Here is a 17558-nt window from a genome sequence, read left to right as displayed (position 1 = left end):
AGTGTTTTATGCCAGAGGGCTTCCTTTGTTGCAGAGCTTCCTGTGCCTTAAAGCATTTAATAAATGGCAAACAGAGCAGAAAGCATTAGTAGGTCTATGAGTTTCAGAATGTCAATAGGGTCACATAAGCACAGTTTTTCTGTATGAGCTGGTAATGTGGCATGCAGGTCAACCAGGAAAAAAGTTTGTAATCTTTTTCTTTCTGCTCAAGCCTCTTGGGTACAAACAGGAGGACATGGGGGGAAAAAGTTTACACGATGTCTGTGTGTAAGCTCGCAATGTTTGTGTCAAAGACTTTGATTTTAACTGGAGCAAGCCCAAATGGACCCATTGGTTGTTAGGAAAAATGCAGCATCCTGCTGAGAGGGATCTGGGACAAAGGGGGGAGTTGAGCTCTATAGCCTTAGGCTGGAGAACTGAGGGGTGACTACAGGTTACAAGGTAGATATGTGGGTGCTCAGGTGTGAATGTTTAGGGTCATGATTGGATTCAGGACACTGGACATAAAAAGCAGTGTGCTCAATTTAAACAGGACATATTCCTGAAAATGGCAAGGAATGCTGGTTCTTTTCACAAAATAATGGGGAGTAAATAGAGGAACAAACTCATTTTGACAAATAAACTCAAAAAACAAACTAATAAGTTGTCCTCTTTGGCAAAACCCAATAATGGGAAATATGTGCCTTTATGAAACAATTTATGAAACAATTTTTGGACAAAAAATACTTCTTCTATCCTCAGTTAAGCTTCTGTAAAGTCTATTGAGGTAACAGAGGTAAAAAAGGACAAAGTTAATAAGTTATTTGTAACTACAGAACTCACAGCTTGGATCTATTCAAACCAGATCTGTTTCGAGGCCAACGCTTGTTTCCTTAGATAACCTGCTTCAATTCAACAGGTGTGAAAAATCCTCTGGTGCAAACCTATGAGCACTGGAAAACGTGGCTTTATGTTCAAGTTTATCCTAATGCAATTTACATAGCTCTAAGACGACAAGTCCAAGTTTCAGCACCCATTTTCTACACCTTTTTAATCATGGGAATCCTGGTGCCTATCTCGGAACACTTGAATAAAGGTGGGGTAAACGCCGGAAGGTTTGCCAGTCCATTGAAGGCAATTAAGAACCATGCAACCACACATACTCGCATTCAAGCCTCGGGAACAATTTAGGGTGCCCAAAAAAACAAACTCAAACAAGCATGAAAGAACCACTACACCACCACGCAAATCTTAAATTGAATCATAAATGGATTATCAAACAAAGGCTAATCAATACTTCTTTTTTTAAGGTTTCATCCACAAATGTCATAATGAGGAGTGCATCTATTGATAAGTAGTCAGGGCTGCATACTGGCACCACAGACAGACCTACTGGGTTTTTCCCTTCTAGTGTTCGGTTTTATCCGGTCTCATTTTAGGCACTGCAAGAATTTGAGCAACAAAAACATTTGGTCCTCTCTCAAATATCAAAAATACTAATCAAGAATGTAAAGTTTATTTATTTTATTTCTGGTCTGAAAATACCCTTATGGTACAAGGGGGCAGCTGCCAGTTCACCGATTCTATCAATTTCAAGTCTATTTCGACTGTGAGGTGTTTTCAGAGAACAACAGCCATTTAACAGCTTTGACTCCTAAATGGGCAGATTTTGCAACTAGTATCAACTTTTTTTTCCTTATAATAAGTTGCTTTCTTCATTTTGAAATGTACTTCTCTGGTGCAAAGTGTTTGAATGGAAGGTGCCTGCCATCGATCACATTTAATTGACAGAGTGTTTCTTTGGTTATTTTTTTTCTCAAGAAAGGCTGTGCAATTTTGAGCAAATATGACACAGCAACAGGTAAAAGCTCCCTTTTCTTTTTTTTTTTTCACTGTAAAGTTTTACTCTGAATCTTGCATTGTTTTATGTTTGTCATATTGTTGTGTTTATGTATTTTCTTTACTGTTTATGTGCATTTTTTAAACTTTAACTACAGAGACCCTTAGTGTTTGAAATTGCCTTATAAATAAAATATATTGCTGTGTTACAAAATGATGATTTCCTAGTATCTGCTTTACTTTTGTTTGTATAGAACAGAATGAAACAGTTTTAATTTCCGGTGGGCATGCCTGTGCATCCAGTGTGCATATTCAGAGCGGAGATAATGCAAATTGATTTTCATAATTCAAAAAGCACCAATCTGATCATTTTGGTTAAGTGGAAGGGAAGCCTAAAGTAGTGATTTAACAAGACCTCCCTCTGGCCTTGGGCCGCTGGGGGGTGGGGGGGGGGTGGGCCATGTACAGCTCCCCTCCAGTTTAAGGGGATTATGAACCATGGAATGCAACTGAATCATTTACAGCTGTCTTGTCGCAACTGTCTATCAAAAGCATTTGTTTGAAGACAAATGCTTGCGTTTTACTATAAGGAATGAAGAAAATGGTTGGTGCATTTACTAAAGCGGAAAAAAACTGCTAGAAATAAACAAATGCTGCTTAAATTTTGGTTCAAAGGTCTTTTTAGATACTTAATCTTAATCATTTACATCAGCTGTAATGTTTGCCTTATTTTGTTTCTTTTCTTTCCCTCTATGACGGTTCTTAAAAGTGTTACTCAGTAAGACAGATTTGAATTTTGACCACTTGTCCATGTTTATCATAATCTTGCAAATTCACAAAAGGTTTTTTACAGGTTCGATTTTTGTTGCTGTTGGGCTTAGGTTTCTTTTAGTTTGATTCTATATTCATCAGACAATGCAGCTACAGTATTTTCACTTGTCACCCGATGTCGTGGGTTTCTCAGGGAATGAATGCAGAGGAGCCAAGCTGAGAGTTTTCATATTTAATTCCAGGAAATAGAGCACGTCAACTGGCCTTCACAAGGTCACATCATCACTAGACACCCTCTTCCATTTCCTGTAACACTTCCCCTTTTTAAACCATAAGCCCCTCCTACTGGGCGTTGCTCTTCATTAGTTCATCAAACAAAGAGTTTTACATTGTTTTCAAAAAACACAGAAAATAAACATAATCATCCAAAGAAACAAAAATTTGTTATTCACAAAAATTCCCCCAAATTTCCCTTGAAAATAAAAATAAAAACAACGTCCTGGTGGGCCACTCACTACTTCCCAGAAAACAAAAGAAACTAATGATGACGCCATGTGAGCTTTGTATACGTGCATGCGTGAGGAATAAGAGTCGACGACCCCGTGTGCACCCAGGGATACCTGCACAGGAACAGGGACGGAGAGAAAAGTAAGTTAAACCAAATGAATGGTGTGATTGCGTGTCTGCATGTGCATGTGTGTGTGTGCGCTAGTATATGTGTGAGTGCGAGCGCAGGCACCAGCTGACGGTGCTACACCATCACACCTGATACATTGAAAAAAAGTGTCTGATAGTGGCCTTTCAAAGACGTCATCTAGACATGCATTGTCCTTTATACACATACACGGATTAAAAATGTCTCTTTCAACTGGTGTTCTAAACATCAGTTCTTTTTGCTTGTTCTTTAAAACCCACATTTAAGTTTTACCCATCTTTGGCTCACGGAAACCCAATTGCTTTTCCAAAGGGAAGCAGACAAGCTGACTCGGCTGTCAGAACATGTGTCCACTGTCTCTGTCCATGTAAAATGAGCTCATGCCTTTAGAACATGACGGCACTGACTTCACATGTTCAGATTACACTAGATGGAGAAGCAGACTGCTGAGTGAAGATAAGGCAAAGCAGCTGATCTTGCAGGAGAATCTGAAGGCTCAAAGAGGACTTATCTAGCAGTGTAATTTTCACCTCTGTTAAGTTGGCCTAATTGTAAACACACATTGAAAGACCTACATGAAAACTTCTTGCAATTTGGCTGATTTTTTCTTTATTTTGGGTCATTGATGACTTCCAGTCATCACATTATGAGATTTGTTTCCACAAATAATGGTCATATTGAAATTGCAGGTGAATATGCCGTAGAACCTTGTTTTGAAACACTTCTAACATATGTCACAAACAAACAAAAGACATTGCATGCCTACTAAGAGAGGAGATCATTTTTTAACGGCGTCCACTTGAGAACAAAACCGCTGATATGGCAGCATGGCTGGGAAGACTTGCATGATTAAGCAGACATGTAGCAGCATTGAGCACTTTTGCACCAAGTCTCTTGCTGCTTGATGGATAATGTTTTTTTCTTTGAAATGGAGTGGCCTGCACAACACTTCAAGAAATTGCTTATGAATAGCAAAATGGCATGGATCCTCCAGGTACTTTCATCTGGAACAATGTGCTTCACATGAAGAGTACACTCCTCAATTCTTAGAATATGCAAGCTCCCAAAGGATGGATCAAAACAATTAAGTGTTAATGCCTTCATGCAGCTAAAAGCTTGAGTTGAGCCCTGTCCCCCCCCCCTTAAAAAAAAAATTAAAAAAAGAAGAAGAAGAAGAAACGCAATCCCCCCGCCCCCATTTATTTTCCTCACAAAGAGCTGCAAACAGCTGGCTGATGGGATAAGGGCAGACACAAGAAGGCCAGCTAGGCTTTGTGCCATGAGTTTCAGGGCAGCCGTCTGTCTCAGAATATGGAGGAAAGGTAAGCAGAAAGGAGAGAGGCCAACAGCTACTTTATCCCCAAGGACTGCAGCAGTCACTCTTGACAGAAATCTTTACAAAACACGGCGCCTTTGTATTTCATGCAGTCCTGATGCCAGGAATTCTTACTTTTTGCGCATTAAAACATTTTTAGGAAAGATCTAAATAATGCCTTAGCCACATGCACCCGCATGGGTAGGTAACAGTGCTGCATGTTTTTAGGTTGTCCGGGCACATGGAGGTTCGTAGACAGGTGCGGATGCATCTTGTGACTTTCAGTTTTCACATTTCAGTTTATCCATCCATCCCATCCTTTCATCTTCTTCCGCTTATTCAGGACCGGGTCTTGGGGCAGCAGTCTAAGCAAAGATGCTCAGACTTCCCTCGCCCCGGCCACTTCCTCTGGGGGACCCCGAGGCGTTCCCAGGCCAGCCGAGAGACATAGTCTCTCCAGCGTGTCTTGGGTCTTCCCCGGGCCCTCTGCCCAGTGGGACATGCCTGGAACACCTCCCCAGGGAGGTGTCCAGGAGGCATCTGGACTAGATCCCCGAGCCACCTCAACTGTGGGTGACCGAGCTTCTCACCCTCTCTCCAAAGGAGCGCCAGCCACCCTACGGAGGAAGCTCATTTTAGCCCCTTGTACTCAGGACCTCGTTCTTTTGGTCATGACCCAGAGCTCATGACCATAGGTGAGTAGTGGAATGAAGACTGAACAGTAAATTGAGAGCTTTGCTTTCTGGCTGAGCTCTCTCTTCCCCACAATGGACTGGTACAGCGACCGCGTAACTACGGACGCCGCTCTGATCCACCTGTCAATCTCTCGCTCCGGTCTTCCCTCACTCGTGAACAAGAACCCAAGATATTTAAACTCTTCCACCTGGGGCAGGGACACTCCACCCACCGAGATATGGCAAACTACCCTATATTTTAATTTAATTTCTGAAAAAATCCCTTTTGTTATCAAAATGTTTTTTTCTCTCAAGATGAAAAACCGAAAACAAAGCAGCTTTACTACAAAGGTATGCTGCTTTTGCGGACACAATGAGACGAACGACAAACACAAATAATTAAATGAAGCTGGATGCAGTTCTTTATGCCTTGGGCAGCAAGTCTGCCATCAGCCTTCACCCCTTTCTCCCAGACACTCACTGTCAATATTTCAGGCAGACCACAGCCTCTAGGGTACAGACCCTCTGTATGCATGCTAACAAATGCATAAACAGGCCAACCATTCCCATGCCAAACACACACAAATGTCTGCTTGTAGGATGATTACTCCAACATGCACTTTCACCGCCAAGACCTTTTGTTTTTTATTGTTTTGCTATTTTAGTCATGAACTTTGCAGCACAAATATATTTACTTCAATGAAGTAAATATATTTTTTCCCATCACTGCTAAAAATGGTTAACTTTTGTTATGCACCAAGATTTTGAAGTATAAAAAAAAATGCCTCTGGCTTTTTAAACAACATTGCCCTTTTCTAGAAGAGTTTCCCACTGGTGTAGACAGGATAAGTGGAACAGTAAACATATAAAATAAAATAACCCAGACATTGGCTTTCATCTTTTTATATCCTAAGGATAGAAGAAAAAAAACAAAAACAAAATGGGATTTTTTTTCAAAATGGTTTATCAAACCAGAAGAAAGAAAAAGAGAGAAGGTTTAGGAGGAGTAGAAAATATAGCCGGAAGAAATCTTAAGGTGGAGTTGAGGGAGGACTAAGGAGAAATGACTGCTCGTAAATGCCAGCTGATGGAGTGAGGCTGGACCCGAAAGTAACAGTGAGATGTGAACTGAAAAGCGGCCCTGGACCAAGAAACACACACAGAATATCACTCTTATAACCAGTGACTCCTTCTCCCCTGCAGTCTAGACTAAGTTAACACTGAACTACAAGATTTTGCCAAGAAAATGACAGCAATTGTCACTTGCAGTTCCCTCAATAAGGCTGTGTGCATCTCTGTGTTCTCACATCTTGGGTAGACAGGAATGAAAGATGCTGCAGCAGATCGTGTCGGCCGCATTTATCTCCCAAGAAACAACCAAAGAAAAAAGAAAGTTTCACTTTAAATCAGTGACTTAATCGTTTTCAAATTTGACAATATACAAGAAACATCTAATTGTGTACAGATAGTCACCTGTATGAAGTGAAAAAGGTCAATTTTGTTGTGCATAATTTGCTCGAGGAAAGTACAGTGATATTCTCTGCATGATGGGAAGAGCTGCAGGCGAGGTTCCTATTAGCAGGTGCCTGAAGCAAAAATGCAAAAAAGAAAAAGACAAACCAGGTTTTGGAATTAAATTGTGAATGACAGGGAATTCTGGGAAGTTATTAGCACAGGGTTGCACGAAATGCAACATATGTACGTTTTTTCTTTTTTTCTTTTTTCATAGCAGTAACGTGTTGTTCTCAATTAGGATAACACCAAAAAGGTTAGACGATCAAATGACTGAACTTTCTGATTTTTTTATGGGGAGATTGCAAACGTGATGTATCATCTATATCAGATGTCTACCCTTAGGCATGTAAGGTTTTTTTTTTTTTTTAGCTGAGCAAAGGTAGAGCTGGAACTCCCCCATAATCTTAAATGTATAATGTTGATGGTTAAATCATGCTTTATAAATTCTTAAAACTATTTGGAGTGCCAGATTGCACCGACATAAAACATAAATAATCAAACGTGTGGAAAACTGTCAACTTGTTGTGAATTGGGATAACTTGTTTCTATATATTGTGTTTGTGTAAGTATTGCTCGACACCTTGTAAAGAACGAGATTGACCCTTCTGAGTTGGAAGATGGTCTTTTTGTGATAAAATTATACATTTTGTGAGGTTTTATTCCTGACAAAAAGGTCTGATAATGTGTGCAAAAGAATGACAGTCTCTGTCTAAAGTAAAAGGTACAATTTATAGATGTGCATTACAACCAATTTGCAATCGTACAAATGTAAAGTACTCCTTGTCAGTTTTTACTACTGTAGGCATTGTTTTTAGAAAAAGCATCAAATTGGTTTCAACCTATTTTTAGTTTCAGCAACTAATGAGAACTGCTTCAACGAAACCATGTTTAAAAAATAACATTTTACAATGGAAAAAAAGGAAAAGAAAAAGGATTCTGGTTGCAAAATAAAGTGCAATTTAAATTTACAGTTGCGATGGCAACACTGCATTCTTCTGAGACAGGTAAAAATGACGCTACCTAAAATATATATATATATATATATATATATATATATATATATATATATATATATATATACATGACAACAACAAGACATAAAATGCTGCGGTCACTCATAAAACTGCCACCACATGATGGGGAGGAATTTCAGAATCTTTAAGATTTCATGCCTCCGCCCAAATTGTTGGCATGGTCATGAGTGAAGACGGCGGCAGTCAAACAGGCGGGATGACTCCATTGCGAAATCGGGCAACAGCTGCGGGGCCGCAAGGCGATGACAGCCGATTCGGGGGACCACAGAGGCTCTGATTGGACAATGTGTAAATGTCGCCGGATGGCGGCCGTCCATAACAAGTGCCACTGGCCGCCAGGTTGCCCAGGATCTCCCAGACCATCCTGCGGTGTGTAACCCTTGTGCTATCCTAGGCACTAACGTTGGGAGTTGGGTCATCTAGACCCACTAGACAGTGCGCTGAAACTTTTTTCTTCAATGATATGTGATCTTCACTGGTGTCCATGGATTACATGAAATCTTTCCACATTTATCCACCTTTGTCATGGTAGGGAGAACACGTCAATGTAGGGGTGGGGTCATCTAAGATAGCACAAGGGTTAAAAATGTGACTGCCGCCTCCTGATTACAAATGCTGCCATGTGGCCACCTGCTGAATTTGCTAAAAAACTTGCATGTAGACCGCCGCAGGGTGGCATTTTGGGACTTTTGACCATAACAAAAATGAACTTTTTTATGCATGTGCTATGCTGGATTAGCAATTTATATTTATTTATATTTATTTTAGTCTATTAGAAAATGCTCCGTTTTCGTAATTCAAATAGATAGTACTGGTAATACTTTTTTTTTTTATATAAGGCAGGAATTTTTTTCTCGGTTGATTAAAAAAGACACCTATATTTCAAATTTATGGGTAAACATTAGCACTGTTGTTTCTTGAAAAGCTCCATGCCCTTTATTAAATGCACTCAGAACGGAATAGGAGGAAAATCTAAAATATAGACGGTTGTTGAAATTCTACCCACTAGCAGCATTTATTGATCAGAACCAGTCTGCCTGGCTTGTCAATAGGTAATTTCATTACATGACTAATAAAAATGAATCAATCAATTAAGAGCTGTAATCTGACAAGCACTAACCTGCTGCACCACAGAGGCCAATTGAATTAATGAACCACCACCCACTGATCAATCTATAAGCACAAAGCAGGGTTTTCTGCACTACAGCAAACACAAATGTGGCTCAAAATTAATGCAGCAAGAAAAAAAACAACCAAAAAACAAGTGGAAAATTAATGCTAGGGGATTATATCAAACAATGCTTTAAAATCTTATAAAAAAATGTAATAAACTAAGACCTGATTTCTTTAATTTCTTGCCAAATAATTTGCCATTATTAATAGCACAGAAGCCCAAACGCACAATCCCAGAAGCTAAGGTTAAAGTACATATTTTTGAAGAAGGCTTACTCTTTATATTTCTGTGAGCACTCAAGATCTTTGAAAAATATTCAGTTCTTCACAGAGTCATAATATTTGATGGATTTGGGAGTTTTCCCTGCTGGGGTTGTGTTTGTAAATACTCTTTATTTAAGGGAGATTAATTCTGGAGTGTTGCTAAATTCTGATTCTGAGAGCTTTTCCATCTCTCATGAACACAGATTCTTGTTGCTGTTGCTAGTCATTTATTGGATTTCGGGCGCATAAATTACAACCAAAAAAAATAGTTTTAAGTATAAATAAAGAATTCATGGAGGCACACACAAGTGTTTTCCCTTTGAAACCCCATAAAAGATAAAAGGAGATACATAAAGCCATGGCAAACTTTACAACATCAAGACTGACAGTTTACAGATGGACGATTTATGACGATATCTGTGGAACACATTCAGCAGTTTGCACTAATGAATAGACTCAGCAAAAAGGTATTTTCTTTTTTTGTTGTTGTTGTAACATGGCCAAAAAAATTCAGTCATTAAGAATATTGTAAAAAAAAAAAATGCAGCTTGATCTGTTTATGGCAGAGAAGTAAAATCGTGAGGCTCCAAGTAATTTTGAAAAATAAATATGTTGAAACAATATGCATAAATGCATACACAGTTGGGCAATATAGTGGCCAAATTGGCCCACATAAAAAAGGTTAAAAGTGTTCAACTTCCACTGTCAGTATTTATGAGCCACAAACAAAGATGAATTCTGGCCCTCAGACATTGTTTGTTCTTCTACCTATCCTCTACTTGTTGCTTCCACCAAGGACACCTGTCTGAACTGGTAATATGTATATAAGACACCTGTCCAGACAAATAGTCAGACTTTTCCACCATGGCCAAGACCAAAGACCAGTCTTAGGACACCAGGGACCACATTGTAGACCTGGAAAAGACTGGGATGGACCAATACGTAGGCAGCTTGGTAAGAACTGTTGGAGCAATTTTTAGAAAATTGAAGAAATACAAGATCTTTGATAATTTCCATCCCCACTGGAATTCCATGCAAGAAATTGCCTGGTGGGTGCAAATGATCATGAAGATAGTGCGAAAACAGCCCAAAACCATGTGAGGGGAACTGGCCAATGACCTGGAGAGATCTGGGATCACAGCAACAGACATTACTTTTAGTAACAAACGTTGTCAGATTCTAACCCTGCAGTGAGCTCCTCCTGCTGAAACTAGCACATGCCCAGACCCTTCAAAGGTTCTCTAGAGACCATCTGGATGATCCAGAGGAGGATTGGGGTAATCTCATGTGGTCAGATGAGGCAAAAATTGTACGCAATGGTATAAACGCCACGTGCCATGTTTGGAGAAGGAATGATGTTGAGCTGCATCGCAGAAAACACCATACTCACTGTGAAGCATGGGGGTGCAAAAACATGTTTTTCTTCAGCAAAGCAGTCAGGATGACTGAGATGCATAAAGTAGAGGCTGTTGTGTATGTATTGTAGATTGATCTTCCAGCATGACAATGACTCCGAACCTATCACCAAGGCATCAAAAGAACAGCTACATTAAAAAAAAAATCTTGTTCAGAAGAAACCTAGCCAGTCCACATACCTCAATTCAACTGAGACTCTGTGGAGGAAGATGAAAGTCTGCATAACCCAGCGACAGCCCGAAAACAGCTCCTGAAAAGATCTGCATGAAGGAAATGAACCTAAAAGGCTACATTGTGTGCAAACCTGGTGAAGATTTACAGGAAGCCTTTGACCTCTTTCATTACCAAAGTATAGAGGTTAACTTTTCTTATGGACCACGATACAAATCACTAATTCAAAATTCATACAATCTGATTTCCTGAATTCTTTTCTTTTACATTATGTGCCTATAATGAACATTATAGATCTCTTATTTTATTGGGACAACTTGTGGAATCAGCAATTGTCAAATACTTTTTTGCAACAAATATAATTTTTTATGCTTGCCATACTTATGGAACAAATGTCTTGTTTGGCCCATCCTTTTGTTTTGTTCCTCAACAAAAGCAAACTTTCAGAAAACTTGGACTGTGTACTACATGGGTTTTTGACTGCCTGTCTACAGAATACTAAATAAGGACAGCAAATTTTTTTAGGATGTTTGCCAGCATTGGTAGGAACAAAATACATCATCTCAGATAGGTGGTTAAATTCAATACTTGATTCATTGATGCACCAGGGTTTTTTCCTTGATTGATGGGTAAGAAGTTAGTTGGTAATGTAAATGGCGTATACATACATACTGGCGTATACTAGCGCTTTTTCTACCTAATTCAAGGCCCAAAGCGCTTTACAGTCACAGACCCATGCACACGCACATTCACACTCCGCTGCCGAACACTGGCACCAACCTACCACCAGAGGCAAGGTGGGGTTCAGTGTCTTGCCCAAGGACACTTCGATTCATGGGCGTGCAAGGCGGGAATCGAACCTGCAATATTACAATAATGGGTCAACCGCCCTACCGCTGCACCACAGGAGTCATAACCCGACACTAGCTGCAATCACTGGGGATTAAGGTACATTTCCTTCAGCTCCCAAACAAGTTTTGACACAACACCATTCATCATAAGCAAAACTTTCTACTCATGAGCCAACCAATGTATATAATGAGGAAAAAAAAAGTCATGTAGAAATTCATTAAATTACTTTTCATTTACGATCCGTTTCACATATTTCTGTTTCTCAAACAATTTCCGATTCCTTACATTCTATCTATCCATCCATCCATCCATCCATCCATCCATCCATCCATCCATCCATCCATCCATATGCTCATATTTATATTCAAACAGACACAAGTTTTTTTGTGTGGAAAGCAAAAGTGAAGAAAAAAAAGCTGCTTATTCCTGACTTCATGCCCATGGGGTGGGGGGCAGAATCATAAATGCTGTCAAAGCATTGCTACAGAGTGTCTTTCAGGTGTCATTGCTGATGGAAAAGGTGCCCCCCACCACCACCACCACTAGCAGCCTCTCGCCTAAACCACTGCAGTGCTGATGATGGATTCCTTCATGTTCCCGATTACACTCTTGCTGCTCATTGCCACCACTTTTGCCACAGTGGCAGAAACCCAAGGCCCTAAGCATTTCCTCTTCAGATCCATTTTTACTCATCTGGTATAAGACAAAAATCAGACGGAGCGAAGGACCTTGAGCTGCTAGACCTAAAACGTTTCGCTTTTCCACATAAAGTTAACTGTCTCAATGAAGTGTCTCCTTTCTGCTGTATTCTGGGAGAAATTTCATATACATCTGCTTGTCTCTCAGAGAGCAAGCCAGCAAAACAGACAGCTTGGAGAGTGAGGGCTGATAAACGTCCCATTAGACGGGTAATTGCCATAGTATTCTTTTAGTCTTAATTACATTATGTGTCAGCAGTGATGCCACATTGAGATAAAAAGACAGATGTTCAACACAAAAGTTTCACTTATTTCGTGTCTTTATAAAAAAAAAAATCACTGGCACATTAGAAAGACCACTTTGATTATGGGCGGAGCCTCCTTTTGTTCTGAAGATAGTGACAGCTGTTCATTTTTTTTTGTCAAAACACTTGGAGCCGATCGCTTCTCTTAACCTTTCATGCATCTTTTCCCTGTAAATATGACTTTATAATAGATAATATATAGATTATATATTATAATAAATCTAATAATGAAAACAGCTCAACGAAGTTTATTTATAAAGCAAAAATATACAACAAAAGTTGTCTCAAAGTGCATCACAGAAATAAAAAATGGACTATATAAGTATATCAAATCCATGTCGTTGTTCAGCTTACATCATAAACTCCAGTAAGCTTTAACATAGATTTGTGTAGGTATTCTTTAAATCTCTCAATAAGATGTGCCTTGTGCTTGTGGTCTAAAAGCTGCTTTGCATTTTCAGCTTTTATGTATATTTTGTGCTCAGTTAAAGCATCCACATTTCAGCAGCTTAACATTAAAGGTTTGTTTTCACCTTTTTTTTTTAAACACTATTTATGCTTCTTCTTTAATAGTCTATAAAGAAAGAAACATTTCTATAATTTATAGAAGCCATTTCTTCTAATAATTCCTGTTGCAGTTTTTCTGCAGATCTTTTTGTTTGTTTAAGCTATGGCTGTTTTAGTTTTTGTGATCATTTTAATGTTTTACTAAATTCAATACATTTGACCGAATTCATCATTCTTTTGGGTAGATGCTCGTTTCTCATCTGTTATATTCTATCCCAAATTGGTAAACCTTGGCAGCAAAAGTCTGTCTGGCATGGACGTACAATAATTTTAATTAATTATCTTTTAGACTTTTTTGTAAGTCTTTTTAAAATAGTCTAAATTAATGATTATCAAATCCAAGGAGTGTGTTCAGAAACAATCTAAAACTTAGTTTGACAAATGTGCATTTGTATAATTTAGTCTGGTGATTTTTCTATCTTTCTTAATTTTGTCAAATTTTTGTGTGACTAAACCAAATGAAGCTACAGTTCAGTTATTTCTAAAGACTTGCTTTTTTTTTCTTTTCCCAGAGTTCATATCTTAAGATTTCAATTCAATGTTATTACATATGCCAATAATACAACACAGTTGTCTCAATGGCTTCACTACTTGTACTAGACATGTAATCAATTATGAAATACAATAGCTGATTGCCAAACTAAACTAAACTGACTAAGTTAAACGGGGCATCCCTGCCTTTAGACCCTCCTTCTCGTCACTGTATGCTTTCAACATACAGTGAAAATATTTTTCTCCAAGGGAGGAAAATGAATTGTGACAGAGACTTGATGTTGCTAAAACATGACGCGCCATAGCTGGCCAAGAATGTGAATGCTGTTCCAAACACAATATATCAGAGCATTCTAATGGCTGCTGATGCAGCATCATACATCTTCAAGGGAATAAAGTACTGCCTACCAAGTATTACTTAATGCACCCCCACAAAAAAAAAAAAAAAAAAACAAGTTGGAAAGGAGCAACAGGTTTAACTTTTCATTTTTTAAATTCAAGATAATTAAAATAAAATAAATATTACACTTTTTTGCCACCAAAGTACTCTTATTTACTTTATTTTTTTTATAAATATATTTTTTGGATTTTTTGATCTACTTTTAAGCTTTAAAAAACACTTTTTTGTCAAAGTTCCTTTGTTTACTTGGAAACATTTAGGAAGGACGACAGTTTGAAAGCTTCAAAACAATCAGAATATAAACAGACCAGTTTCTATTCTGCTCTCTGTGGTGTCTTTTTTAGTATCAGGAAACTCCCAAATGTCAACAGAATAACAGTTTTCAATTGTCTGTCAATGTTGATATTGTAGAAACAAAATGAAGACAAGATAACAGAATAATAATCCTGTTCTAGGACAAAATAATTAATCACACATCACAGATTGGTCAAGATTTACTGTCTAGTTGTACAAAAAATAAAGCAAGAGCACATCGAGGCATGCAGTCAGACTTTTTAAACTTAGAGTTAATCCTTAGATACAAATGCCCTCTCTTGTAAACCTTTTATTAAGTTCAGTCACTTTCTATGATAAACAGGTCAGATAAAAATCATAGAAATTAGAGCTGCAAAAAATACAATCCATACAAAGATACATTTGACAAAACAACATTTTTGAAAATGTATGTAAATGTGGTAAGCTTTCAAACAGTGAAAAGCACTAGAGGTCATCTACATTTAAAATCACTAAGTTCTGAGGTTCAGTTCACAGTGAGGATAATAGATATCAATGTGGATACACAAATGCTAAAAGAAAAAAGTTTTCAACTCAAAAGACCCAAAATAAACAAAGAGGGTGGTCTTTGCAAAGTCTGCCTGTCAGGATAAGAGACAGCCCTATAGGATATTTGCGTAGTCAACTTGAAATTCCTCCTGTCATTTACCTAATCTTGACGTTTACACTCCAGTGGAGTGGATTGAGGGACAAGGAGACGGGTGATGAGAGAATGAGAGACAGAGAGAGACCAGGACAGTGATGGCTGTCTGTGGACGGTCCCATGAGTGTGCAGAGAGTTGTGGCTGGCTGGACCAGGCTGGTGGAAGCTAAAGCATGCCTGACAAGCCGCATCCGAGCCACTGACACATTTCTGAATCTGAGCACTCAGTGGAGTGGACACACTGGATGCAATCCAGCTGGAATCTCAAAAAGAGTCATCCAGCCTGGCTTATTTCAATATTTCAATTATATTTATCATTTGAGATGTCAAGGAAAGGTTTTGGGAACAAAGTCTAATCTTTACAAAACATTTCAAGAAAGATTTTGTTCTCAAGAATTAAAGAAACACCTGAGTTTCTTTTCTTTTTCTTTGAACATCATTGATCTCAAGAGGAAACGGCGTCGTTTAAATGTCTATTCCAGTTCTATTTTATATTCCTTCACAAAACTCTAGTTAGTAAAAACAAAAGGGCAAAAATTTGTTGTTTTTACCACTGACAAAATAAAAGTACTTATTTGCATAAAGACTTTTTATGGGAAACACACACAAAAGTCAAGGGTGAAGTAGTTTACACCGCTGACTTTTTTTCATATCAACACAGCTGACATAAGTTTGCTTGAAGTAAATCTCAAGTGGCATCAAAACATGACATTTACTGGCCTAAGACAGTGGCTTAAAGAGCTTGCAAAAACACAATTTTAAATACAAATCTTATAAAATTTTAAGTTAATATTTCATGTTACAAAAAATTTACTATTACGTTACTCAGAAATCGCCTGCTGTAGTATCTTTTTTCCAGCTGGTTCATGCAGTGAGACGTCTCAGACATGGCTGCAAAACTGAAAGCAGTGGCCTTCAGGGGTTTTTCCTTTCATGTTCCTTAAGAAGCTTCTTCACAAACCTCCTAAGCCAGACATAACGAGTCCTGCCCTCTGCAGCACACGTTGAATGCAACAGGTTGGTTCTGAGATCATAAGGGGGATTTGTTGTATTTGCTTAAGAACTAAGAAAAAGAGTATTAAACTTTCGTCATATTCAGGATGAATAGGGTAGTTCAGTGCCTCCCTGTTCTTTTCAGGTTCATCTACTTCAAGCGTTTAACCATGCAATAGTTGCCGCACAGCTTACAATACAAATGCTGGAGATGAGTCATAAATGACGTCAGAGGCGAGCTTCTCTCAGAGGGAAAACCAACCTTCAACCATCACATAGAATGAGGCAGCAAATCCATTGCTTAAAATGAATTATTTCAAACCACTGCACAGGTACTACTTTTATTACCTCACAATGCATACAAATTCACATTCAAAAAGTTCCTGCACTGATTCTGATAACATTATATTATGTGGACAGGAATGAGTTGTTGACACAATGGTTGAGCTTTATTGTTAGAGTAAGGTTTCTATTCTTTACATTTGGTTCTAAAAGAATGAACCATACTTCCATTTAAACACCAGCAGCTTTTATTTATGTGTGACATTAGATTCCTTTTTACCTTGACTGAACCTGGTTTATGTCTTACCGAACTCTCATTCACACCATTTCTATATCTAAATAAAGGGCCTCATATTAAATGTTACTGCATTTGAAAAGGGTTCCACTGTGCTGTAGTGGTTAGCACTTTCGTCTCATAGGGAGACGGCCCTGGTTCAAATCCCGTCTGATCTTTCTGTGTGGAGTTCCCCTTGTGCATGCAATGTATTTTTTTCTCTGGCTTCCTCCTACAGTCCAAAACATGCCTAATAGATGAATTGGTTACTCTAAAGTGTCCCTTGGTGTGAATGTGTGTGATTGTTTTGCCGAAGGTGCGCCCAACCTTCAGCCAACAGTAGCTGAGATAGGCTCCAGCAACCCATGACCCCGTAAGTGATTAACCAGGCTTGGAAAATGGACAGATAGATGCATTAAGACAAGATGAAAGTCCAAACAAATCCAAATGGTTCTTAAAAGATCAGTAATTATATCAGGGTCCCAGTAAGGCAACAAATGTGTGACCACACGCACTGATAAGTCTAAAAATATCTGCTGCAAGATTCATTTGGGCCTGAAATTGCACACACCAGTGAGATCCTGAGTCTAACCTAACTCGACTGCAGCAAAGAGAGATCTGAACTGGAAGAAATTAGATACTCTCGTAGTTCAATAAGTTTGAAGCTTTAGGACTAAGTGGAAGTAAAAGTAATTATTCCTGTTCAGCACCGAAGTTGGTCAAATGTTCACTCTTCAAAAGACAGCACATCCAAATGTTATAATTACTCCAAACAGCGACGCTGATGAAACATCTATAATGACACTTATTATGACTTGATAATTGAGAACATGCATACTTATTATTTTTTATGCCACAGATTTTTGTTGAGTTCTGTGGGTTTGACTTCCAGTCTTCACTGAGGATTTCCTTT

At 38.5% G+C, this 17558-nt stretch overlaps 1 long non-coding RNA gene across 1 annotated transcript in view; it reads right to left on the bottom strand.

Moving 5' to 3' along the window:
• Positions 1 to 1926: 1926 nt before the first annotated feature.
• The window catches only part of LOC144994759 (uncharacterized), a 67459-nt gene continuing 51827 nt past the window's right edge, over positions 1927 to 17558 (bottom strand). The window contains exon 3 of the long non-coding RNA XR_013658391.1: positions 1927 to 3209. This is a non-coding gene — a long non-coding RNA (uncharacterized LOC144994759). The remainder of the gene's footprint in view (positions 3210 to 17558) is intronic.

This window comes from Oryzias latipes, chromosome 10, assembly GCF_053564925.1.
Source record: "Oryzias latipes strain Hd-rR chromosome 10, Olatipes_Hd-rR_3.1".
NCBI lineage: Eukaryota > Metazoa > Chordata > Actinopteri > Beloniformes > Adrianichthyidae > Oryzias > Oryzias latipes.
Note: the sequence above shows the minus strand (reverse complement) of the source record. Positions and strands in the feature narration are given on the sequence as shown.